The sequence below is a fragment of the Sitophilus oryzae genome, unplaced genomic scaffold, assembly GCF_002938485.1.
Source record: "Sitophilus oryzae breed Bouriz unplaced genomic scaffold, Soryzae_2.0 scaffold_494_pilon_pilon, whole genome shotgun sequence".
NCBI lineage: Eukaryota > Metazoa > Arthropoda > Insecta > Coleoptera > Curculionidae > Sitophilus > Sitophilus oryzae.
The window spans coordinates 1,709,387-1,727,925 of record NW_022147078.1 but is presented as its reverse complement, the minus strand read 5'-3'; the positions used below and the strand labels follow the sequence as shown (position 1 = coordinate 1,727,925).

The 18,539-nt window shown below is 31.3% G+C and overlaps 1 protein-coding gene across 2 annotated transcripts in view; it reads left to right on the top strand.

Moving 5' to 3' along the window:
* The first annotated feature begins 3,552 nt into the window (after positions 1-3,552).
* The window catches only part of LOC115886533 (trafficking kinesin-binding protein milt), an 83,938-nt gene continuing 68,951 nt past the window's right edge, over positions 3,553-18,539 (top strand). Inside the window, exon 1 of one of the 2 annotated variants that reach the window (XM_030905736.1) lies at positions 3,553-3,649. The gene's annotated coding sequence lies outside the window, so the exon portion shown is untranslated. Of the gene's footprint in view, positions 3,650-17,918; positions 17,990-18,539 lie in introns of those variants that run through there. The other variant, XM_030905734.1, reaches the window with a different exon arrangement.

Below are 18,539 nucleotides of genomic sequence, written 5' to 3'. Positions count from 1 at the left end.
AAATCTAATCGTTTAGCTACAATACTCCGTGTCGTATGTGGTGAACAACCCTGTATACAGGGTGTCCCAGGCTGAGCAACTTTCTAGAGAACTACAATATCTAGATCGGAGATTTTTTGCACATCATTGTTTCACAACGAGATGTATCGATTAAAAATATTTTCAATATGACGGCATTTCCGGAAATACCGGAAGTTGACAGCAACTTCCTTATTTTAAATCCTACTCCCATTTTTTATTACATACCTAAATTCTCTGTAAAATTTTATGAATTTTGATATCAAACACTCTATACCTAACATTAATCATTTTTGAGAAAAAAAAATATTTAAATTTTTTGGAGGAAAAAAACTGCCTGTCAAAAAAATTTGTACAGCCTAAACGTCAAATTTAGTGATTACCACAGTCACTGTGACATAAAGAGAGGACTTGGGGCTATCTATTTCAAAAATTACATTGTTCGAATGTCAAATAATATTGGCCGTAACTGTCAAGGAATTGAGTGATTAAAAAATTATTATAAATCATTCTTTTTCAAATGGAAACCCTGTTTTTGTTTCACTAGTGAAAAGGTTTTCCAGTTCGTTACTTTTTGATTATACAGGTTCCTATACCTAAAATAAATCGTTTTTAAGTTATTTAAGAGATAGTTTCAAAGCGTAATAATTTTCTTGATTTTATTTAGCTTCCTTTGACGTTAAGTGTCAAAGTAATGAGTGTTCTGAATGAGGCTTTTGACTTGATTAAATTTCATGTTCTCTAACGGGAAAACTAAGTACTTTTGCAATATTGTGACACCCTGTATATTAAAGGAAAGCCTTTTTGAATAATTTTTTATTTTTATGATGTTTTGCGAAAACTTTTTTTATTTCATCTAATTCTGACTCAATTTTTATTACATTTATTTTGCGTATTTCTAGGTATCTTTTGCGATAAGGATTTTTTTTTGGATAAGTATTATTACCGGGAATATTTGTACACCTAATCTATGTTATCTGATGTGACTGACAAACCAATTCAAAAAGGTTGCTCTGTATAGGAATCTCCTAGACTCTTTTAATTGTTTTTGTCTTTTGCAGTAATTTGTTTTCAACTGATCTTGGATAATTCTTATGTAATAGAGTGATGAAAAATGTGAAAGTGATATAAGTGTTTTGATAATTTTTCACGCCATAATATTTGGATTATATTTTGAGTAAGTGCTGCGAGTGTTATCTTTGTTTGTATGTACTCTGTATCAGAGGAGGCTGTACAGGCTTTGTGGAACTATACAAAAATACAAAATGAAGAATATGATTTCAGGCGGTTGTATATTTTATTTTATTTTTTTTAGTCCCCCTAACCTAACCAACTATACAGGGTTGTTCACCACATACGACACGGAGTATTGTAGCTAAACGATGAGATTTTTACAAATTGTAAGTTTTGGGTTCGTTGAAGGACTATTAGAGCTACAATTTAAAAATATTTTTACAAGATACAGAGTGTCCCAAATAAATAAAAAATATCAGAGTTGTATTTTTTTTAATGGAATACTCTGTATATTATTACATTTTTAGTTTCTACGATTAAAATAAAGGTAAATTTGATTAAGGTTTATTACACTTAAACCTTACCGTTTTTGAAATATTTTCAATTTTGTCAAATTGCAGTAAAAATTTTAAGGCTTCATTTCTCCAAGGGTATCAAAGTTTTTAATACTAAATATTTACTGAAGTTTATTTATTGATCAGTTATTGTGTTGCAATAATAAAAATAATACTACCTTATACACAGTGTCTAAAAATTTATTTTAAATAATTATTAGCTTCAAACGGCAATAACTTGTTTAATTTAAACGGAACACCTTGTATATTTTACGAGAATCAGATGCACAATTTAATTGTCTATCAAATTATATTATACCACTATTGACATTTTAGATTATTTTTAAAGATGTACCAAATTTTTAAAGAGTACAGATACTAATATTGTCGATATAATTTGTTTATTTTATTAAAAAATAAAAAAAACTGTTTAAATATTTGTTAAAGAGGACCAATTAATATGATTCCAGTATTCAAACTACATTAACTAACTGTTTGCGTTGATTAATAATAATTGCTCCAAATACTAAAAAACTGAATTTTGTATGGGCATTAGACAGTGTGATAAAAAGTAACACCTTAAAAATGATATTTCATTTTTTAATAAATGCTTATTTACAACAACAGAGACTTTAATTTGATAACTTATTATGATATTGATTTCTGACTCAAATCCACATTTATTTATAATAATTTATTAACGAACACAATTAAGTATGTAGTTAATTAGTATTTGGGCGGAAATAATGGTGTTATATTTAATTAATGGCATACTCTTTTATAAAGATTTAAATAGTTTTCTTTTTGCATACCAATAGGCTGGTAATATTATCGTTTTTAGCACCTGTACATTTGTTGCTTTAAAAACGATCTAAAATGTCAATATTCCATGGGTATATTGATAAATGAGGTCAAAATTATAAGAAAATGCATTTTCTACAAAAACTTGAAGGGATAGGTAAAAAATGGTATAATACAATTTGATTGACAATTAAATTGTGCATCTGATTCTCCTAAAATATACAGGGCGTTCCATTTAAATTAAAGAAGTTATTGGCGTTAAAAGCTAGAAATTATTTAAAATAATATATATAATTAAATTTATTATATATTATATAATAAATTTTTAGACACTCTGTATGAGGTAGTATTATTTTTATTATTGCAACACAATAACACTGATCAATAAATAAACTTCAGTAAATATTTAGTATTAAAAACTTTGATACCCTTGGAGAAATGAAGCCTTAAAATTTTTACTGAAATTTGACAAAATTGGAAATATTTCAAAAACGGTAAGGTTTAAGTGTAATAAACCTTAATCAAATTTACCTTTATTTTAATCGTAGAAACTAAAAATGTAATTATATACAGGGTGTCCCATTTAAAATAATACAACTTTGATATTTTTTATTTATTTGGGACACCCTGAATCTTGTAAAAATATTTTTAAATTGTAGCACTAATAGTCCTTCAACGAACCCAAAACTTACAATTTGTAAAAATCTAATCGTTTAGCTACAATACTCCGTACCGTATGTGGTGAACAACCCTGTATAAGCAATCTCTATATAACTAAATAATAGAATGGAATATTTTTCTATCAAATTGACTTTTCAAATTTAAGCTAATAAAATCCATAAGGTGTGGATAGGTATATAACTTTATTAAAAAGATATTTATAAATTTTTCAGTCTGTCACATCTGTATTAATTGGGTTTGACGTCATTTTATTTATTAGACTTTAAGAAATAATAAAATTTCATATTTATAATTCACATGTTTTCGAAGTCTTCCCCGCATTTTTTGTTATTTTATTAATTTTCTTTAAAAAAAAAATTGAAAATTAGTCTTCGTTTGACATTGAATCATACTGATAGTTGATCAGTAAGATTTTAGAATGTTTTTTTCGTGAAAATATAGTCAGAATTTTGAATTATTTGTGGTAATTTTGTTCTAGGACTAAAGGAACGTGGTAATATTCAAGCTGGCCTACCAGGCAGGCCCTAGCGGCTCCCAAGGGGGCTCAACCTCTTCCAGGGTTGATCAGGGGACGCTCACAGGTCAGTTGTGTTTATTTTTTTTATAAAAAAAATTGCATGCAAAGTATTGTATTTTTTTTCTTGTTAATAATTAAAATAATGATAATTTAGACTTCATTGAGGGTAAAAATATAAGGTAAGTAAGATTTTTTTTTAATTTTTTGAGCATTTGATGAGCAAATTTTGATTTTTTGAGCAAAAATTATGATTTTTTTCTAATTCTTAGAAATCTAATACATGACAAAATAATATGATCATGATTCTTAAACGAACAGCCGATTTTTAGCGGAGGAAAGAACATTAAAATCTTCATTTTTTAACCCTTTTGAAATATGTCACTCATTAAAAATCGTCAGAAAATGTCTTAATACAGCCAAACTACGTGTTCTTTGGCACATTTGCTATAATTTGGAAAGCCTATACCTATTGGCGTCATCATCACACATAATTGCGAGTGCTATAGATTTGCAATATTATCTTATCGATCATGTGTATACAATAATTCGTAAAAAATAATTATTTTTGGCATCTTTTTGATGGAATAACAAAACATAAATGGGATTAGACAATGTTGGCGTTTAATTTATAAGACTACTTAGGCGATTATTTTTTATGGGTAGATTTTCATTGTTTTATACTTACAGTAGCAGTACCCACAAAATTTACCATACGATCGAAAAAAAAACAGCGTCAAAGACGGCTGGACAATGACAATCGATAACAATTTCGTGTGTAGTTTAACATTCGAGAAAAAATATGTTTTAGGAAATATATTTATGTGTCTGGGTTCAAAGTTCATCCCTTTTTAATCTTTCTCTTACGTCATTTTTTAGTAAACGTCTAGAGATTGACCTCGCCAAAATTATCCTCGATTGTCATTCCGCAGCCGGTTTTGACGCCGTTTTTTTTTTCGATCACGGGTAGAATGAAGGAGATGTGAAGAAATATGGGTATTTTATTTTAAATAAATAAATATTTATAATGATTTTCAGTGGATATAATTTGAAATAGACAAAAACTTGAGTAGATATAATTGTTTTGACATAATATATGTAAAGAAATATGCTATTTTAGGAATAGTATCGATTATTTTCATAGCTTGGCTCGTCTTATAACCTAGTTTGTGCCATTCTTTTGACCAGTGCGGATTATAAAATTTGCTATTTTGTTTGTATAAAAATTTTACAACAAAAATGGTAAAAAAACGAAAATCAGTTTATTGTATAGGTAAAAACACTGTCGTGTCTAATAGAAAGAACACTTTGCGTTAAAATAGATTGGTGTTTGTGTCTGGTACTGTGTTTCTTGTGTTTTTTTGTGTTCTCCAACTTTGTCCTAAAAATACCGAGTTCTTGGCGAGACGGGTTCTAAAATTAAACGAAAAAGTGAAATAAAGTTGAAACGCTTCGGTCTAATGAGTATTCCGGTGGGAATATACAGGGTGTAGCAGTAAAATAAGTTTAACTTTTGTATTAGAAAAAACCCACATGGAAAATGTTTATAAAAACAAAATAACTCAATCGGTGGTACTCAAAAGATATAGAAACTCAAAATTAGTAAAAACCTCGCGAAGATTGCACCCTGATGTTGATGTAGGTACCTATAATTAGTGGGAAAAGTTAAAAGTGTCTTAACTTTTTCTACTAAATGAAATGTACTACCATTAATTTTGACGTTTTTTGAAACTCTAATCTTGAAGTTAAAAATTAAAAACTTGATACTATTGATATACAGTGGTGGCCAAAAGTATGGAAACTTTTTTAATTTGTCATTTATGCTGAGAAATTAAAATATGAAATAAAACGACTTATATAATCGTGACCTACAAATAATTTCCTACAAAACCTAATACATTTAAATAAAAAATTACAGCTATCAAAAAATATATAAAAAATTATGAATATTTTCTTGGTCAAAAGTATGGAAACTTAAGAAGAATGTTTATTAAAATTCAAGATAATATAAAAATTACTAATATTTAGTGGAATATCCCTTTGAATTAATTACTTCTCTACATCTTCCTGGCATCGAATCGATCAATCTCGTACAATCTTTACTGGAAATGGCCGCCCATTCAGTTTTTAGCACTCCCATAATTCATTTTTATTTGAAATAGAATGGCTTCGAATTTTGCTATCCAAATGGTCCCATAAATTTTCTATGGGGTTAAGATCCGGAGACTGTGAGGGCCAATCCATTAGTGGAACATTATGTTCATTTAACCAATTTTGAACAAACCGAGATTTGTGCTTGTGATCATTGTCTTGCTGGAACAACCATCTGAGTGGCATTTCTTCATCAGCATGAGGCGGCATATTATTCTCCAATATGTCTTTGTACAAAAACGGTCCATTATCCCATCAATTTTAACAAGAGGACCAACACCTGAGCGAGGAAAAACACCCCATACCATTATACTCCCACCCCATGTTTTACTGTGGGCATCTGGTACTTATGGCTGTACCGTGTACCTTTTGGTCTTCGGACATAACGTCTCCCGTCACTACCAAACAGTTGAAACTTGCTTTCGTCGCTAAACAGTACAGTATTCCATTTCTGATAAGACCAGGTGAGATGATCTTGAGCAAATTTAAAGCGGGCCATCCTATTTTTCTTTGATATTAGTGGTTTCTTCACCGCAACTCTTCCAAAAAGTCCCATGTCATCCAACCTTCTTCTCCCCGTGCGTGCAGACACCGATATTCCCCTTTCACCCATTTCTCGAGAAATGTCTGTGGATGTTTTTCTTGGATCTCCCATTGATATTCTCTTCATTACTTTCATTGTCCTGTTGCACAACTTTCTTGGTCTTCCTGACTTAAAAGCTGTTGAAACGTTCCCTGTTTTATTAAATTTACGAATTATTTTCGAAACGGTGCCTTTTAAAATGTTTAAATTTTTACTTATTTGAATTTGTTTATAACCGCTCTTGTATAATTCAACTATTTTATTTTTTAAATCCGTAGAGAAATATTTAGACTTGGGCATGATGTTTATACTTATCTGAAGCAAATCGTACCGTTTATCAGCTTAAACTAAATAATTTTAATGTATTTATTATGGTATTTATGGTTTCCATACTTTTGGCCACAAGAAATCTATTGTTCTCCTACAAAAACTGCTAAACAGATTTTTTTCGCTGTGTAATTTTTGGAATACTTTTATTTGCTGATAAGCTGTTCATTTATATTCCTGAGAGTTTAAGCATAGCAATATTTTCTGTGATATTTTAAAAAATAAAAAGTTTCCATACTTTTGGCCACCACTGTATTATAAAAAAATCTCTCTGCTGTTTTTAATATCTCTGATACAGAGTCGATGTCAGGAAGTTGAAAAAAATTATTTTCAAAATAGCCATCGATCTACGACTGACTGAAAGCTTGTAACTTTTTTTTTCAAGTGGCCTGTAAGCCAAGGAACTGGGATCATCGATTGAAATAAAACATATTCGTTCTCAAAATAAACAAAAAATATTTTTCCACGGCCATGAACATTTCTACTTTCTATCCTGTGAGATTTTGACAAGGTTTACAGTTTTTTTTCTGTAAACTATCCGCTTTTTTGATAGGCATAAGAATATTAAAATTTAAAAAAGAGGAAAGGATTTATTAGCATTAGCAAGGTTGATTTTTTTCAGAAATGCTTGATTAAAGTATTTAAAGCCCCATACTCACACTTCGCTACTTCACTTCCTTCCTTCGTCGCGTCCCTTCGTCCAAAAATCTTATATTTACTATGGGAAATGTCGATTTTATGCGACTGTGTGTTCCTTCGTCAAAACGCTCCTTCGTCCGTTTACTTCCTCGAAACGCTCCTTCCCCGTATTGTCGGTTTTTGGACGAAGTATACCAAAGGAATTATCACGAACACAAAAAAATATTAAAATATATAAATCGATCTTGGATTTCATTTGTAGTTGATTTCTTGGTTTGGCAGTAGGTCTGTACAGGGTGTCCCATTTTCGTGTGTTTTGCAGGGTTTCTCTTTTATGAGTCGATCGAGATACAAAGATGCGGTTTTCACATTACGCTGTTACTTTTTTATGAAACTAAAGATGCTACATACAGATATGTCCTAGCTCTCTTACTTCCTAAAATACAGGGCGAATCTGAAATTGTTGCATTTTTCGATCCCCTTTGTATCATAACTTATCGAAAAGGTGAAAACGGTCTCCCGTACAGTTTTTCACGTAGAATGCAGTGACGTAACTGTTTCTTCGTTGGAATCTGTCTTTTTTTAAATTGACTAAAACTTTTTTTTAAATGCGATATTTTGTATATTATTTTGTTTTCCTTGTTATGGGCTTTCTAAAATACTTATTTTCATAAACGGGGTAAAAATGCATTATTTAACTTTATTACATAGTCGGCCGGTTTAAATTAGGTAATAAAAACAATCAACTAATTTATTCGACGTAAAATGTTGGTTATTGGCATGTTATTTAAAAGCAGCACAAGTTCAGTTTTCGTGTAGTTTATCAAAATATCACGATGCAAAGCAAAATTATCTGGTAAAATTAAGTTAAATAAAATAAGAGCCGTTTTGCAGTTTAGCAGTACCTAAATAAATAAATATAGAGTATATTATAATTTTCGAAAGCTCATAACAAGGCAAATAAAATAAAAAATAATATATAGAGTGTCCTGTTTAAAAAAAAAGAACATAAGTTTGAGTTATTTTTCGAAATAGACAGTTCCCAACGAAGAACCACTTTCGTCACTGTCATTCTACCTGAAAAACGAGACACGGGCGGTGGGTAAGTACTCAATAGGTAGAACAAAACATTTATATGAACAGTCTAATTTTATAAAAGGTATTTCCAACGACCGCATAGTAAATGACTTAAATTTTTTTGAATTGTATTATTTGTATTGTGTATTTTTTGTTGTTTGTATTTTTTTGTGATTTTGTTGTTTGTGAGTGCTTTGCCGATGAAGCTGTTTTGGCTTTTTGCACAATAAAGCGTTGTTTGTTTGTTTGTTTTGTTTGTTAAATACCCGGTATAATACCAGTAATATCACGAATACGAGTATATCTACAATATTTCTTATATATCGATGGTCCTCTGCAATAACGGCACAATTCAAAATTTTGAATTATCTGGTTTAATGGCGGATTACTATTATATCAACCATATCTATGATGTGCAATACCGACATTTCTTGAATTACGAGTTTTACTAATAGAGGGCGCAGTTGTGTCGTTTGGCCAAAATATGACATTCGCTCTAACGCCTACTAATAGCGACACATCTCACAGTTGTGACGCTACAATTATAGGGTGATGTATTAGTTTTCGGTAATAGTGGCATAAATCAAAAAATTACACATTGTGGGCACGTGTAGGCGTTCATTTTATGTTGAATAACGACTTATTTTGTGTTGTGCCGTTGTTTGATATTTAAGTTGCATCGACTGGAAGATTTTTATTGTGAAACAGAGACTTATTTTGTGTTGTGTCGTTGTTCCATATTGAAGCACCACCGACTTGAGATCAGTTCTAGTGAAATAGAGACATATTTCGTTTTAAGTCCTTATTGTTAATAAGGTAAGTGCAATTTTCGGATTGAATAAAAAGCATGTTGGCATAACAGTTTATTGTGTCGATATTCGTTATTATTTTCGGTTGTATATTCACGTTTCATTTTGATTTATGTCGTTAAGTTAGTAAAGTTTCTTCATTCCGTTTAGATTATAACGATGTTACGAGACGGTCGCCGTCTACCGACGCGAGGAGACAAGATTTTGCAAGCTTTAGCAAATCGGAGGGAAGACCCGGAAGAAAATTCTATATCCTTCACGATTGAACCGTTTGAGAAAGACGACACCAATCTGCAAACACCTGAAGAGAAGGAGAACTTCCCAAATCCATCAGAGATAGCTTTATTGCTGGACCGAACTGATAAAAACGGTAAACAAAAATAATATATTTCCGCTTCTCGTATTTTGTTTATTTAAAAATAATATAGTTTCTTTCAAATCATTAATAATTTTCTTGCATATTTATTTCAGACAATGCCATTCCAAGCGGTGGGCATTTGATTATTGATAATGGATCAAAAAAAAAATCACCCCTACTAAATGTATGTGAATATCATGTGGTTGCTGAACCAAATGCAAATGGTAAACGATAGTTAAAGTTATGTTTTTGAAAAACTTATCACACATTTATTTTTTCAGTTTCAGAAAAGCAAGTAGTTTTGGGTGCACCAGCAATAAAAAATCCTTCTGAGAGTTCGTCTGGAAGTTCATCTAGTGATAGTTCCTCTGACAGTTCGTCTAAATCTTCATCTTCCTCATCTACCTCATCTGTATCAGAGGATGACGACGATGATATTGCAGATAAAACTTATGTTTTACCAAAAACAGAAAAAGGTGCTTCATCATTAGTTGGCGCCGAGAGCTCGGATGAAAGTGACACTGGTGATTCATCGAATGGACACAAGGGTACAGATCTTGCTAGAAAGAGAAAAAGCCACATTGGCCTATGGAAAAGGTCAGTGGCGAAACGACTGAGGAATAGCGGGAAAGAGTACATTTCTAAGAGTGAAAAAGTAGTGAAAGCAAAAGCACTTGGCGCAGTGTGTAATGACAAAAAGTGCCGTCACAAATGTCCTACAAAGGTTCCGGAGGATCAGCGAAAGGCAGTTTTTGATGACTTTTGGAAGACTGGCGACTTACAAAGACAACGCGAGTTTGTTTCATCTTGCATGCAAGCGATTGAGCCTAGATATCAATATAAACGAGAGAACAGTAACCGGAAGCCCAATAATTCTTTTTATTTAACGATAAATGGAACAAAAACTAGAGTTTGCAAAATTTTCTTCAAAAATACCTTGGCAATAACGGATCGATTTCTGAGAACAGTACTCGAGAAGAAGGGTTCATCCGCTTCTGGTATGATTGGTCTTGACTGCAGGGGAAAACATGAGAAACACAGAAAAACTGATGCCGAAGTTCTCAAAGCCATTAAGGAGCACATCAATTCCATACCTAGGATGGAGAGTCATTACTGTCGTAAAGACACGAAGAAGGAGTACATAGAAGGAGGGCGGACAATCATGGACCTATATAGAGACTTTGTCGAGCTTTGGAAGATGCAACACAGTACACAGCCTGCGAACTACCAAATTTATGCCAAAGTTTTCAATAATGGATTTAATATTTCCTTTTTCCAACCTAAAAAGGACCAATGCGAGGACTGTGCTCAATATGAAAATGCTGTTGAAGACGAAAAGGCCGCATTGGAGTTAAAATATCAGGAGCATCAAAAAGAGAAAATTTTATCTCGAGGACAAAAAGAAGACGACAAAAAAAAAGCAAAGGAAGATAACAGACTCAAAGTTATAGTTTACGATCTTCAGGCAGTCATGCAATGCCCCAGAGGAAATACTTCGGCATTTTATTACGTGTCAAAAATCAATGCCTTTAACTTTACTGTCTGTGATTTAGCAACAAATAATGCTCAGTGTTACACTTGGGATGAGGCACAAGGAAGAAGAGGTGCTAATGAGATTGCGACATGTCTTTGGCTGTATATCACACAACTAGATGAGGACGCTGCAAAAATGGAACAAATGATTGATATTATATTCTATTCAGACAACTGTTGTGGACAAAATAAGAACCGGTGTGTGTTTCTGATGTATGAGTATGCCGTCCGCAGCTTCAAGTTTGTAAACTCAATAACACACAACTTTTTAGTCAAAGGTCACACACAGAATGAAGGTGATAGTGTCCATGCAACCATCCAACGAGAAATTACCAAATCGTTAAAGCGAGGGCCCATCTATACTCCTCAACAGTATGTAACACTTATGAGATCTGCAAAAAAGAAGGGATCGCCGTACGCAGTAAAAGAACTGTGTTACGACTCATTTTTGGATTTCAAAGATTTGTCAAACAACATCAAAGCATGCGGCTTTAAAGACTCGAGCAACGAAGGAGTTCGTACCAGTGATATTGCTGTACTTCGAGTAGAAAAAAGTAATCAACAAAAAATATTTTTTAAGTATAAATACTCTGATGAACAGTACCGGCAAATTGACCTTGTATTATCTCAAAAGCGAAACACTCGAGGAGCTGCTACTGCAGGAGAACCATTTAGTTTAAATCGTTTATATGATAAGCCCGTAGGTTTGGATCAAAAGAAAAAAGATGGTCTTTTGAAGCTAGTAGAAAAAAATATAATACCAAAATTTTATGCTTCCTTTTATAACAGCCTTTAGATTTACAAAGGGTAATATGAAACTTTTGTTGTATTTTAGGAATAAATAAGTTTCCATTTTTTGTGATTTGTATGTGAATCCTGTTTTCGTTGTATTTTAAGAATAAAGTTTTTATTTTTTTTGTAATTTTTTTTGTCACTTTTTTGTAGAAAAGTTACGTTGATAAGATTATAGTCGAAAGTGAAGGATTTTGTGAGTGAACAATGACACAACTCGAAAAAAAGTACTATTTTTTTGAAATTTCTCATATACCATTCTTATGATATCTTAGCAAAAGTACCCTGCAACAAATTTACAACAGAAAAATTGAATATATTTTATTTTTGATATCATAAAACTTAGAAAGTGTGTAACGCATATTCTTTAATATGCTCTCCTGAAAAACTATGTAATTTGAATTAAGCCGTTATTGCAGAGGACCATCGATATATTGTAGATATTATATATTGGTATATTTCTATTCCCGGTATTATACCGGGTATTTACTATGCGGTCGTCGGAAACTCTTTTTATTAAAATTAGGATGTTCATCTAAATCTACAGGTATATACCTAGATTTTATTTATCTAGAAATTGGGTACTTACCCACCGCCCATCACTGACCCTTTTCACATATTCGATAAGTTATAAGATAATCGAGATACGAAGGTTATCGAAAAATGCAAAAATTTCTACTAATTAAGAAATAAAAAGTAGAAGAAAGAAAGAAGAAATAACTTTGAACTAAGAAGGCTAGGATAAATATGTGTGTAGCATATTTAGTTTCATAATAAGTAGAACAATGATGTTAAAACAGCATCTTTATATCTCTACTCATAAACTAGAAACCCCATAAAACTCACAAAAATGGGACATCCTGTACATCAGCAATCGCCAGTCGATATAAAAATAATTCACACACAATAGTCTAAAAAATGGAAGAAAAAAACAATATTGTCTTCATATTTGTGAAAAAATACATGTCCATATTTATGTAATCGTAGCGACAAAAATAAAAAATAGAAATAGTGTGCATGCTGCCTTTACAAAAATATCTGAAGGAATGGGGATTGACATCATTAACGTTTAATTAGTATGTCATATTTCATGGTTTCGATATAAATTACATAATAAACTTTACTCTATTGTTGACTCGCCTTGTACATTCATACTGATATACCTTGTACATGATACTGAAATATTCGGATTTATTAAAAAAAATATATATTATTAAAATTCAATTTTTATTTTTGACACGACAAAGAATTGCAGTTTTATAAAATAAAAATTATGCGCCTTTCGGATTTTTTAAAAATTTTAGAGTTTATTAGATATTTCGTATTAAACATGTAGCTGCTAAAAATATTTTGTGGTGTGTTGTTGCATAACTGACTAATTTCCAAGCATCGAATGGACGAAGGAAGGAAGCGAAGGGACGAAGGAACGCGAGGAAGTAACGCGAGGAAGTAAGGAGAGGAAGGAGTGAAGTGTGAGTATGGGGCTTTAGGCCACAGTTAGCCTGGGCCAAAACGTCAAGGAAAAAAAAATATAAACTTTGAGTACTTTATTTTTTAAATGCCGATACCACTGGCTTCAAAAAAATATAAAAATTAAAATCGCCGACGTACAATTGGGGTCTCTACACAAATTTAAAAAAAAAACTTTTTCAACCAAAGTAAAAAGCGCCCAGAAAGTTTTGTTAATAATAAATAACGACCATCATCACCAAAAGGTATGCTTACTGTTGCCCCCCTCCCTGTTTCTAAATCCAGGAGGTTGGGTCTCTGCACAAATTTAAATAACAATTGACTTTAATCTAATGGAAAAAGCAAAAAAATATTTTTCTTCTAATATTTTAGTGATAAAATTTTACTTTATGATCGTATTAGTAAACAAGCAAAACTACAAACTAACAATTAAGGAAGTACAATTAATAACTTTAACACACACTGAATTTAGACTAAAACGGAATAAAACAATTAGGTACTATAGCTATAAGTAAATAAATACATTTTAAACATGGTTACTGTTGTAGGAAGCAACACTCCTAAGGATATTTTTTGACCAATTTGCCTGCCTGGCCAGGTGGAAATACCATTTGTTTAAAAAACGTGAACTTACTGATTATTTCCATTTAAATCTGGGTATAGATAGTAGAGGCGAATCTTTAAAAATTTACCTGTCTTTATGTTGTTACGAAAATCCCGAAATAAAACAAGAAAAACATAAAAGTACCGGAATAAACAAACTTATTATAATAGGATTGGCTCCCAAAATAATAGAAACCTACAAAAATATCAGAGCAATGTTTGAGATTTTGCAACTCCAAACTATTTGTGGAGTCAGTTCTTACATATTTGCCGCAGATCTAAAGTTGATAATGATTATATCGGGCCTTCAATCTTCATCATCATGCCATCCATGTGCCTGGTGTGATGTTAACTCAAAAAATTTACAGTCAAGGGGAGAACTAAGATCCATAAAAGATATTTCCAAATGGCGTACCTTATGGAACGAGGAAACAGGTGGAAATTTAAAGGAAACAGAAAAGTACAGTAAGTGTACTGCTAAGTTTAATTTATTGACTTTTTTAATAGTTATTTTTTTATTTTTTGCAAATTTTAATTAAAATTTTTAGAGAATTGCGTCAACATTCCTTTAATAACTGGTGATGACGATCTTCCAATTATGAACTATATTCCACCGCCGGAGTTACATTTTATTTATGGGAGTTGTACAAAAAATATAGGATTCTCTAAAAAAGGACTTTCCGGATATTGCTGAAAGCTGGCTAAGAAGTTCTGGGATACAATTAGACCATTACAGCAGATTTAATGAAAATAATGCCAGAAACTTGCTTAAAAAAGTTGACGTCCTTAAAGCACTAGATCCTGGTATGACTCTAATTAACTTACTTTGTATCAAGACTTTATTTTATTATTGTTATTTGGATACTAAGCCCTTTGCTTATTTTTTTAGACAACAAATACATAGAGGTATTTTGTGCCTTCAATAATGTGGTAGCCAGCTGTTTTGGAAAATATATTGATACCAATTACGAAGCCTATATACTGAAATTTTCCGACAAAATAAGAGATACGAAAATCAGTTTTACTCCAAAAATTCACGCTGTTGTTCACCATATAGTGGATTTTCTTAGTATTTCACAGAAAGCATTGGGCTTTTACTCTGAGCGAGCCTCAGAGCAGGTGCATCATTCTTTTAAGTTGTTCTCAAAAAACTTTAATTTAAATCCGAGATCACAAAAAACTATCAAAAAAATCTCCTTAGGAGTGTTGCTTCCTACAACAGTAACCATGTTTAAAATTTATTTATTTACTTATAGCTAGTACCTAATTGTTTTCTTCCTTTTTAGTCTAAATTCAGTGTGTGTTAAAGTTATTAATTGTACTTCCTTAATTGTTAGTTTGTAGTTTTACTTGTTTACTAATACTTACGATCATAAAGTAAAATTTTATCACTAAAATATTAGAAAAAAAATATTTTTTTGCTTTTTCCATTGGATTAAAGTCTATTTTTATTTAAATTTGTGCAGAAACCCAACCTCCTGGATTTAGAAACAGGGAGGGGGGCAACAGTAAGCATACTTTTTGGTGATGATGGTCGTTATTTATTATTAAGAAAACTTTCTGCGCGCTTTTTACTTTGGTTGAAAAAGTTTTTTTTTAAATTTGTGTAGAGACCCCAATTGTACGTCGGCGATGTTAGTTTTTATATTTTTTTGAAGCCAGTGGTATCGGCATTTAAAAAATAAAGTACTCAAAGTTTATATATTTTTTTTCTTGACATCTTGGCCCAGGCTAACTGTGAGGCGTAACAGTGCTTTACTTTTATGCCTAGGCATTAAAATGCCTTTTTTATATTGCCAATCATGTCGCAAAAATTAAGACTTTTGTGACGTTTGAAAATAAAAGTATTTTAAGTTACACTTACTTCCTTTTTGCTTAAAATTTCGGAATTTCGTATTCATATCTCGTATCATAATTTCGCCAATTCTAAGTAGGTACGTACTTTCATGCCTTTTAAAAATAATTAAATGAATCACTTGGTAACAGATAGTAGGGGAGGGGATAGAGGAAACACACAAGTACCAACACACTCATACGGACGACATTCAGAACAATTAAACTTAACATTTATTTAAAAATTTAGTCTCGTGATAACCACAATCGCTAAAAATACCCAGTGATGTAGCAGTTGTGTATTTTGATTTTTTTTAGTTCTGTGAAAAACTGTTTTTGTTTTGTTTTTAGTGAAAGATCATTTTTGGAATGCCGTTTATTATTGTCTGTCCGGTTATATTGAACACACTGTATTATTGACTAATATACCATACGATCGAAAAAAAAACGGCGTCAAGGACGGCGGGGGAATGACAATCGATGAAAATTATCGTCGAGGTCAAACCCAAGACGTCATTTAATTAGCTCGTACTATTTTTTTAAGTCATTTTGAAATGGTGTAGTTTAAAATTCTAATCTTTCCCTAATTAGAGTTAATCTTTGACAAATTTTACGTCAATTTTTAGTAAATGACTAAATGTTTTTAATGTTCCTGTAAAGGTGAAAAAGAAAAATGTTGTTCAAGGTTTGGTTTGGTTAGCCAATTTAAAAATAAAAGTTATTTTAAATTAATTAATTATATCTAAATAATTTCTGTTTCTAAGCTAATTTGTGGAAAGCTATAAGGTTATAATTTATAATTATTAATTACTTTAGATATCTTATCGTGATAATTTCGGTATTAATCAAACAATTATTATGTTTATTACTAAAAGTTAATTGTGTTATGTTAATTTAATTGTGATAAAGGTGTGTAACAAAGGCAGAGGAGATAAAATTGAGAATAAGTAGCCATTGTTGTTGTTTGTTCAGCACTGAAACAGAAAACATACAAAAAAAAATCCAAAAAAGTTTTCGAAAAATTTAAAATTTTCAATTTTTTTTTTCGCGAAAAAATCATATAGACGTTATACCACGCGTAAGAATATTTGCACTTATTTAAGACTCACCCTATATAGTTTATGAAATAAAAAGTTGATGCGGTTCGTCGATGCGTCGATTTGATGCGCCAATGCTGCAGTTCGGTGGAAAGTCGGTTTTGGGGCGAACCATCAAAAGAAATATCACGAACACAATCAAAGAATTACCAAGCGAACTAACGAATCGCATCGCCGAACCATATCATACTCACTCTGAGTGCATGGACGCATCAAATCGACGCATCAGCGCATAGTGAATATGGGGCTTTAATTAAAAATGGTTGGAAAATTATTTGAACCATTGAAAATTAACTAAAATCTTATAACAAAATTATTTTTTTTGGAAATTTTCAATATTTTTCGTAAGGTTAAACGGTGTGTGCTGCCAGTTGACGTCATTATGTATGGTCGTAGGCGATTTTTTGGATTTTGAACTTTTTTTATTTAAAGTAAATAATTATATTAAATATATCTCTATAAACTAGAGAAAAACAGGATATTATGTTATTTTGTCGAATATTTTTTACATTGTTGTAGAACTTTATATGAAATTCTGGTATAACATCTAATTTGTATTGACTGTAACATTTTTTTATAAATTCTGATGCAAGGAATTTTTATAATATAATTTTTACTGATCATTCGACCCGATAAAGGGATGTATATTAGTATATTAGATCTAGACAAAAGTCACTATTTGAGACGGTTTTACAGAGTTTAGTTGGCTTAGGGCACCCAGAGTAGAAGGACTTTATTTTCTTTGCCTAATTTACTCCAATTACATAAAAAACGACACATATTTCTGTAAAACTCAGTCCATCTGAGTCTTACAGGCACATTATTCTTGTCTAATAAATTGTTTTTGCTCAAAACCGTTTTAACTGAATCCCATTCAATCTTTTAGTAAAAAAATAATCATTCTGTCATCTTTCTCTCAAATAGACGCTTTCTTTGCTTTCTTTACATAACACATCCGCATGAATGTATATAAAGTTTTTGGCCAAGATCCAACGGACTAAGTTCTGGCAGTTTAGGAGGCAAGTCTGTACACTTTTTACGCTAGTGAGTTGAGTCGAAGTCAGTTTTTATGTCGTATCGGGTTCGTGTGTACGCGTGTTTCATTCATACAGTGTTTTTATTGATCTTATCCAGAGTAATTTTATTGTTCTCTTTGTTTATAGTTTAGAAAATAGTTAATGGGAAGTTTGGGTTTTCCGAAATAAGTTTTATGGTGCTGATGAAGTTTTTTTTCCTAAATATTTTACTGCTAATCAAATTTTTATATATTTTTAGAAAAAAAATATTGTAAATTATATTTAATTTTGATTCAAATTAATTGATATTTTTGGTATATTTTTTCTTATATTTTATTTTTTTTAAATATATTTTGGACGCGTTGAAAAACCACTAGATTCACAAAAATATAGTTATATAACATAAAAAATGCTAAGTAGAGTTTTTTTTTTCTAAAATTGACTCCACACATGCGTTGTTCGTGTACGAATATTCGTACATCATGCTTGTGAGGAATTTGGGTAAAAGCATCTATTTTGTTTATTTTATTTTTAACGTCTGTATGATTTTATCATAATATTATGATCGAAAAAAAAACGGCGTCAAAGCCGGCTGGGAATGACAATCGATAATAATTTTGGCGAGGTCAATCTCTAGACGTTATGTACTAAAAATTGACATAAAACGTG